Genomic DNA, 9,406 nt, shown 5'->3' with positions numbered 1-9,406 from the left:
TCCAAAACAAGGGCAAAAGTATTTGGAAAAGTAGATACTATGGAGACGTATCAACTCCCCCAAGCTTAAACCCTTGCTTGTCCTCAAGCACTTCAGTTGACAAACTGAAAGAAAGAAAGAAAAACTTTTACAAACTCTGTTTGCTCTTGTTGTTATAACTATGTCAAGCCAGCATTCAAGTTTTCAGCATAGATCATAACTAACCACATTTGCAATAATTCTCAGGTCTCATCATTACTCATATCAATAGCATAATCAGCTAGCAAGTCATAATAATAAATCTTGGATGACAACACTTTCTCAAAACAATCATAATATGATATAACAAGATGGTATCTCGCTAGTCCTTTCTGAGACCGCAAAACATAAATGCAGAGCACCTTTAAAGATCAAGGACTGACTAGACATTGTAATTCATGGTAAAAGAGATCCAATCATAGTCATACCCAATATAAATTAACAGGGATGAATGCAAATGACGACTGTGCTCTCCAGCTAGTGCTTTTTAATAAGAGGGTGATGACTCAACATAAAAGTAAATGGATAGGCCCTTCGCAGAGGGAAGCAGGGATTTGTAGAGATGCCAGAGCTCGGTTTTGAAATAGAGATAAATTGTATTTTGAGCGGTATACTTTCATTGTCAACGTAACAACTAAGAGATGGCGATATCTTCCATGCTACACACATTATAGGCGGTTCCCAAACAGAATGGTAAAGTTTATACCCCCTCCACACTACAACAAAACTGCATGTAGAGACGTCATATTCCAAAGCTAGAGACGCGTTATTTCATCTCTAGGCAACCATAGAGTCGATTTAGTAAAGCGTCTTTGGAGCGTCTCCCCACGGACCGTCTCAAAATATATAGACACGCTGGCTAAGCGTCTGTACATGGCATGGGACGCTATATTGGGACGTTGTAAGGCGTCTCTAGATATGACACGCTATATTTGGACGTTCAAAAGCGTCTTTAGACATGTAGAGTCACTGTGCTACGTCCGCTCGTACGTCTCTACTAACAGGGCCATTTCAATGGTCATAGGCCCTAGGCCCATTCCTATACACGCTATGTACAAACGTTATATTCGTCTCTAAATATACAAATGAATTTTTTTAACCACGTAATATTTTATTTTAAATAATATTTGATTCATTCCAAATTTGTAGTTTGCCATTTCAAATCCAGTAACTTTATCATGCCATATGCTTGTGCAGAATGGTCAACAAGTATTGATATATAAAAGCATCCACCATATCACCAATCACATTCATGAACAACAAATATCATTATATGAAGGGATCCACCCATATCACCAATTGTATCCACAACAATCCCATTCGCACAATTTCAATTAGTAGGAACAAACACTTTTGGTTCACAACTGAACCAAATCAGATCTTCATAAAAATATGCAAATAATTAAGAAGAGATCATAGAAACTAGAACTAAGTTTTCCTACAAATCTAAAATCTTTATATAATACATAATACTTGTCCATCTAAAGACTAATTCTTCTATAGTTGCTCCTGGCTCCTGCAATGCACTCCTTTTCTAAATCTTGAGCTACCCTGAAAAAGAAAGATAACAGAGAAAAATTTAGAACATAGCTTGAAGACTAGTGTGAGAAGAAATGTACTTTGATGATGTACCATACCATTGTTTGGTGGCTTGTTTTGAGGTTGTGCAGGAGTGGTTAATTTTGGTTTTTTTACCTAAAAATCACAAAAATCCTTCATAAATAAAAAGCCTTAAGCATACACATTGGAAAATAGGATGATTGCATGCAAGTGTACTTACATGTGATAGAGGCCATGCAATAACATGACCAATAGCATCCCTTACTGTTTGTAATTGTCCATATGGTCTAACCAGTATCTGATCTCAAAGTTTTGAAGCAACACAAATAGAAGCTGCTACATATTGCTCTCCAAGCATGTTTCCTCCAACCACATATGTTTTATCTCTACTCACTAAAGTTCCTTCGGCCACAAATTTATCTTTGCTTCTCGGGTTCAACGAAACCAAGAAAACTTTCATTTTATCCTATTTTTCAAGAAATGAAACATTCATTATCACAAACCATGGAAGATTTCACTTTACACATAAAGGGACGATTGCACATGGAATTACACCATCTAACAATTCTAACCATTGTCTATATATATATATATATATATATATATATATATATATATATATATATATATATATATATATATATATATATATATATATATATATAGCACATATGCCCGTGCGTTGCAACGTGAGAAAAAATTAACGTGTAACTAAATTTGGTGAGAAATAGCTTCTGAACGCTTCTAAATCTAAATACATATAATGTGTTGGAAGTGCCCTTAGACAAATCTGTATTTAATATCTCTATGCACTATTTTTCCTTTCATTAAAACCTAGGAGATTTCATCTTGGCATGTCATGAACTCATGAATCCAGATAATTTTGCCCAAAACCGTGCACACAGATTTGATGGCTTTCTGCCTCCATGCCTCCTCATCTGGTTAATGGTTCTCAAATCAGCTTGCTGATTACGTAGCAAGTTAAGACGTATATCAACTGACACGACTCGATGTAAGAAAGCAAGGTGGGATTATTGATGTTTTCTCAGACAGCGGATTTAGCTAAAACTGAGCTGCCTTCAATCCATCAGCAGGGCTGCTATCGCTAAAAAAAGGCCTGGTTGCCCCCAATCACAATCGGCTGGGCTGCTACCGCTAAAAAAAGGCCTGGTTGCCTCCAATCACAATCGGCTCAGGAAAAAAATAATCTGGGCTGCTGCCGCTAGAGGGGCTGCCCGATCGTTGCCTCGTTCCTTGCCTGGTTGGCTTGAGTCGTCGGTTTCCCATCGGTTTAAACTGGGCGAGTAAAGAGGCAGGATAACAAACGACAAACGGAATTTGACGTAAATAACCAGGGACAAAAATCAAAGCGGCAGACTAAATCAAACCAAGAATGTCACGTCCCTTTAATAGTGGGTATATATATACCTGCTTAGTGATATGATGAAATTGTACACTTGGTTCAGGACCACCTTGCTTGGTCTCATTGTTATTTTCAGCATGACCATTCTTTGCTTCAGGACCATCATGTGCTTTCTACAATTGAGGTTCAGTTTAGTTGTAAGTAAAGTTATAGAAAACATAGACCTTGTTTGATAACACAACAGAAATTTATGCGCGCATGCACACACTTTAGCAATTGTGTGCTCATGTGGTGAAGATAAACTAGTGCAACCCTCTTTGGTTCTTGCGCAATTGCTAGGATGCAATTCTTGGTTAGTCTTGTTCGGTAAAGTTGATTCTGCACACCCTTGATTTATCCTATCATTTTTTTCAGTGTGCGCTTTCTACAGTTGAGGTTTAGTTCAGTTGTAAGTGAACATACACAAAACATAGACATTGTTTGACAAAGAATCAGAAGTTTATGCATACAGACACACCTTAGAAACCATGTGTGGTAAAGATGAACCAGTGCAATCCTCTTTGGTTCTTGAAGAAAAGCTAGGATGCAATTCCTGGGCAGTAATCTGCTTATCCAGCAAAGTTAATTCTGCACTTCCTTCATTGGTGTAACCGTCTTTGGTTGATTCAGTGCGGCCTTGATTGTCCTTATCAAACATTTCAATGCGTGCCTTCTACATTTGAGGTTCAGTTCAATACGACATAAACATACAGAATCATAGGCATTGGTTGATAATGAAGTAAAAAAAAATATGCGCACACACCTTAGCAACCATGTGTGGTAAAGATAAACCAGTGTAACCCTCTTTGGTTCTCACAAAAAAACTATGATGCAATTCTTGGGTAGTGATCTACTTGTCTGGCAAAGTTGATTCTCCACTTCCTTGATTGGCCCTATGAAACTTTTCAATGTGTGCTTTCTACAATTGAGGTTCAGTTCAGTTATAAGTAAACTTATACAAAACATAGGTATTTTTTAATAACAAAGCAGAAATTTATGCACACACCTTAGCAACCATTTTTTCTTGTGGTAACGATAAACCGGTGTAACACTCTTTGGTTCGTGCACAATCACTAGGATGTAGTTCCTACAACTTATGATGAACAATTGTTTAAGTATGAGAATGAAGTAGAATATTTATTAGTGAAGAAACTATTACATCACCTGGATAGCACTCAATGGAGCATATTCTTCAGCTTCGTTATGTGATTCATTTGGGAGGTCACTGCCAACAACTCTTTCGTTGAGATCAACCTGAAACAAGAACATGATAATAGTATATTAATACTCATATTTTTATCTTTGCAGAAAGAGGTGTGGTTTAGATACTAACTTCATCACTTCTCACGGTTACAAATTCATTTCTCAAATCCTCTGTGGGGAATTTTCGCTTCAGGAAAGAACGGATCATAGCCAACTCATCTGTCACATTTTCTACATTATCACCTAGTGCCCGCAGTCTAAATTGAACATTTCCTTCTTTCTCGGGATGCTGAACAAAAGTCAGTCCCTGAGAAACTTTTATTTCGCTCCAATACTTGTCACCATAATACCCTCTTTTTTGCCTCTTCCCCATGCACGCTTTTAAATACTTCTCTATAATCACTAAATGAAAGGTTCCCATTGTTATCTTTCTTTCTTTCTTCCAGTTTCTCCTATTGAAATAAATACAAAACATCTCATTATACTAAGTAGTTTTAAATTAAAGCCTTTACTTTAATCACAAGTAGAAGTATACCATCACTATCTTTGTATTCGCATTTTTGTATTCACCGTCCTTCTTCTGCTTATGAGCTTCATCCCATAGTTCAATCTTGCTAACCTTTCGATTGCTCTTAATTTCCTGTTCAACAAAGTAAATTAGAATGTTTGTTAGTGTTTCTGTTAGAACATGTTCAGTTTTCTTCACTAACAAAACTTTTCTGAGTCATCTTTAGAAAGAAAAAGTTTGACCATCTCTTTTCTGAGCCTAGCATGGCTTTTTCTCCCGGTTGTATGTGGATTCTTCTGCTTCTTTACACACTCGGTGTTCTTTTCGCATAATTTCTAGGAAAACAACACATCTAGTCAATATTAATGTCACCAAACTAGTTATGTACGCCAGATTAAGTATGAGAATATAACACATTACCATGTGTGAATCCTGGCACCAAAACCCAACAAGAGTATCCCATTGATGTGCATTAACACCTTTGGGAACACCTGCTACAATTTCAGCCAAAGACTTCTTCTCACGCTTGAAATATTTACTTTTCAAATGAGACTTATACACTCTCCATCTTTTGTTAATATTCAATAGGATCCAGTCTCTTGTAAGTTGTCTAGTCTCATTGGGGTAGATAAATTTCTCCTTCAAATATTAAAACTGACAATCAGCAATGTGAAATGAACAGCCTTGAACGGTGCTATAAATTTTTTACCTCCACATCTGTGATCATCTGCCCATGTTTTTGTAGAAACAATTCATTGTCCCATCTTGGAATATGCAATGGTGCAAATGTTGAGTTTTCTGCAAGCCAGGTAAGATGTTGACCTAGAATGGCAGCCGACCTTCCATTTGGAATTCCACTTCTGTCAGTCTCCACAATTATCTTGCCCCCACGTAATTCCGGCAAATTTTTACCTCGGAATTCCCCTATAATCTGTCGCACATCTCCATTTGGCCCTGCATGCAAGAGTATCACAATGGCATATAACTGGACCATATACATCACACTAGATATGTGTTTGAAAAAGAAAATTGAGCTTACAAATTATTTTAATTTGCCGAGTAGATTCAGGAGGCTTTTTTGGTACTAGATCATCAATCTCTGGAGGGCCTTGTAAATTTTCTTCATCTGATTGTACACTTTCAGAAGCTTGCTCTGGGATGTTTAGGCTTCGAAGCCGTCGAGGTATCCTCGACATGATATATTTACCAAACAATGTTAAAATCATATGTTAAGGTCAAGCATCGAAGCATATGTCAAGGTCATGCATATGATTTCACAAATTTCTTGGAACCAAACAGCCTTACGCACAAACCAAAGACTCAAAATTACTGCATTATGTGTGTGTGTTTCATAAATCAGTTACCAAGTAACTCAATTCTTGTGTTTGCCTCACAAAAGATATGTAAGAAAAGTTATCTTCCAAATGCTAATAACATAACACTGCCAACAAACTCACGTAGTTGGTATAGTCCTAAATAGAAACAGCAATGTCACAGACGGCCCAATCCAGTTTATCTTACGTTTGCTAGATAACTAGCCTCTTTCTGCTATACAACTTTTTTAAATAGAAACTAGTTGTAGCAAATGGTATATGTTGGACAAGAGGGGAAGGCAGAGGGTGGACAGGGTGGGCCGCTGCCCACCCTGAGATTTTGGTTTGATCTATATACCATAGGAGAACAGAGATGGATCTGAGAAAAAAATAAAACAGAGCCCAACTAGCAGCTAGCAGACCTAACCAGCGTCGAACTGGACACTGTGGAGACGTGCAGAAGCCGACCGCCCATCCCATTATCTTTAGTACGCACATCCCAATCCCCATTCCCAATATCTAATTGAAATCATTATTAATTAGGAGCTGCTGTGTTTATAAGTATATTTCCCTAAAAAAGTATATTCAACTGAAAAAATTGGCACTGTATGGCCTATTTGTTGTAAAAATATCCAGCCAAATCTCTGTTTGCATGACATATTTGTTGTCAATTTTTTTTATAGACGGACCACCCTGTTTCGAAATCTTAGATCCGCCACTGTGTTGGACTCCAGTGGAATAAGGTGATCTTGCCGTAAATATGACCCATACACGCGTGTAACTGAAAAGGCACCCAAAAATCACTTCAGAACTTACTGTAACACACATAGCAACATACAAACCTGTAACAACAATCTTTTAGTGCAAAATCTAAGAGCTGCTGATTGAAACCTCCCTTCAGCTAAGATGCAAGAATCAAAACTAAAAAATAGTGGGACTGCACTAAGATGAGGTAGGAAATAGGACAGACTAAAAATACTACAAAATAGCAGAATACATTGCAGCCTGTGCAACCAAGCACTCATGTTTTATACTCCAGCGTAAATGGAATGTGAGGTTATTTGGCCAATCTATCTAACACCACTTGTACTACTTTTGATTTTTAACATACAAATTTTGATTGGACCAAACAGTTGCTCACATATTTTAAAGAAAATCTGTCAGAATTGATTTCTAGGCAAGCAAGCAATTCAACAAACACTTAGAGTGCATTTCCTACATGAAGGAAGTAAGGAGACGAAGGAGAAGAGGATCAAGATTTGAGATGCATAAATGAAGGAGCCACTTCGGTTGATTTAATGGTAAAATTGTTGGGGCAATGGGATTCAAGGGATCACCCGCTTGACGTGGTGGAGGCGAGAGCTGCTTGCTGGGCGGCGTACCGATGGACAAATGGCGCAGCTTCGTGTGAAGGCTGAGATCGGCTCGGATGCGGCTTCGTGGCGGTGAGGATGAAGTCGGGAGGAGCACGACTTCGTGATGGTGAGGACGACGGACGCCGACGAGGCTCCGACTAGCGACCTTGTTGATAGAGGAAGAAGGGAGTCGTCGGCGGGCGTAGCTAGCGGCGGAGGGCAGCCCTTGATGATGAGGCTGCCACCGCGCGGTGTGCGGGAATGGCGGCGCGCGGGTTCATGATGCCGGGCAGATTGGAATCGGGAAGTTGGATCATGGGGAGGTGGGGAAGATGGTGGGGAGGAAAAATAGCAGAGACGCGCGAAGTCTTTCCCGCGGTAAAGAAAATATGTGTAGCGCCAAATTTTGTTAAGAAAAAATATTCCGGGAAGGCTAAAATTAATTAAGTGTGAATAGTTTGGGAGCTCTAAGTAATCACATATATGGATGTGTTAAAAAACACATATATTGATAAATAAATTTTTTAGGTGTATCCTTTATTGGATAATCCTTATGCTTTGTTCTTTTTTCAAAAAAATATCAAATTTCATTGGGTAATATACGTATCCAAGTAATATCGATATAGCTTAATAAAAAACAATAAAGGCAGTGGTAGATCAAAGTTGAGCTTGGCCCTCCTCCGTGCGCTGCCATGTCGACCGCTGACGCCGCACTGGCGTGCCATCCCTTCAACTAGCCCATGTCAGCGACGGAACGGCGGCACGCAACGACTCCTCCAAGCTGATCTAGACCAGCTGGTCACTGATGTAGTGTCGGCATCTTCGCGGTGTCGGTGTCCGATGTGGCAAACGTGGCCCAAATTGTGCCACTCCTGCCGCTCCTCCTGTGCCACCCTCTTGGCCGACGTCAGGGTGCTGCATGACGATGTGTCGTCGCCATGTCGAGGTAATGGAGGAGGCGCCCGGGAGGACTCCTCCTCCTTCACGACCTTGTCACACCAGTTGCGACGCAGCGGTGATGCCAGTCGGTTGAAACGGTCAAACGTGTTGCGTGAGGGGGTGGCTCCTCTTTGACACAACATCCGGTTTGGTCTCAGCAGTTTCATCAGAGGGGAGGGGCTCCTCCTCAACATTTTCCCGTGTTCATTTACGCTTGTAGCTATGATCAACGTAGTACCTCACTTGAAGCACCGCGCTGCCACTCATTTCTAGCATCTCATGCCGCCGGTCGTAGTCCACACCCAACTCCGGTTGGAGCAAATATGCAGTTGGTCCGAAATAAACCTGCCACACCGATTCCTGCAAATCGTGTGGCTGGCTCGAGCGTCCAGCAGGGCCACCGTCACCATTTCCAGCTCTCGGCATCGCCGGTTGCAGCATCTCACGCCATGGTGTTTTTGTTATAAATGATCGGCCCAACTAAGGCACAAGCGCGAACCTCCCTCTTGCTCCCGGGTTTCGAGGCCCCCAAAATCTTCCTTGGTTGGGCTGTAGGAAGCATAAAGAAGCTTGTCAGATTTTTTAAGTCGGTTATCTTTATCTTGTTTAGGTTTATTTCGGTCAGGTTTACTAAGTTTTCCTGGGTTTTCCTTTTTTTCTTTTATCTTTTATTTTTTACCTTTTGTTTTAATTTTTATTTATTTTTCCTTTCTATTTTTTCTATTTCCCTTTCTTTCTTTCTTTTTCAAATTCTTGGAGTTCTTCCAAATTTGTGAACTTTTATTTAGAATTAAAGTTTTTTTAAGTTTGTGAACATTTTTTTCAAACCGTGAACATTTTTCAAATTCACAATAATTTCAAGTTCAAAAACATTTCTTGAATTTGTGAACTGTTCTCTAATTAGTGAAAAATTCCATTTTTTCGCAAAAAAGCTTTGAAACCATAAATCATTTTCAAATTCGCGAAACTTTTTCAAATACTCAAACTTTTTAAAGATCATGAATATTTTTTAAATTCATTCTTTTAGTTTGTGATTATATTTCATTGAATTGGTGAACTTTCTTAAAATTCATGAACATTTTCAGAAGGTGTGAACCTTTTTCAAATT

Source organism: Triticum dicoccoides, chromosome 1A, assembly GCF_002162155.2.
Source record: "Triticum dicoccoides isolate Atlit2015 ecotype Zavitan chromosome 1A, WEW_v2.0, whole genome shotgun sequence".
Classification (NCBI taxonomy): domain Eukaryota; kingdom Viridiplantae; phylum Streptophyta; class Magnoliopsida; order Poales; family Poaceae; genus Triticum; species Triticum dicoccoides.
This window is presented reverse-complemented; position numbering follows the sequence as displayed.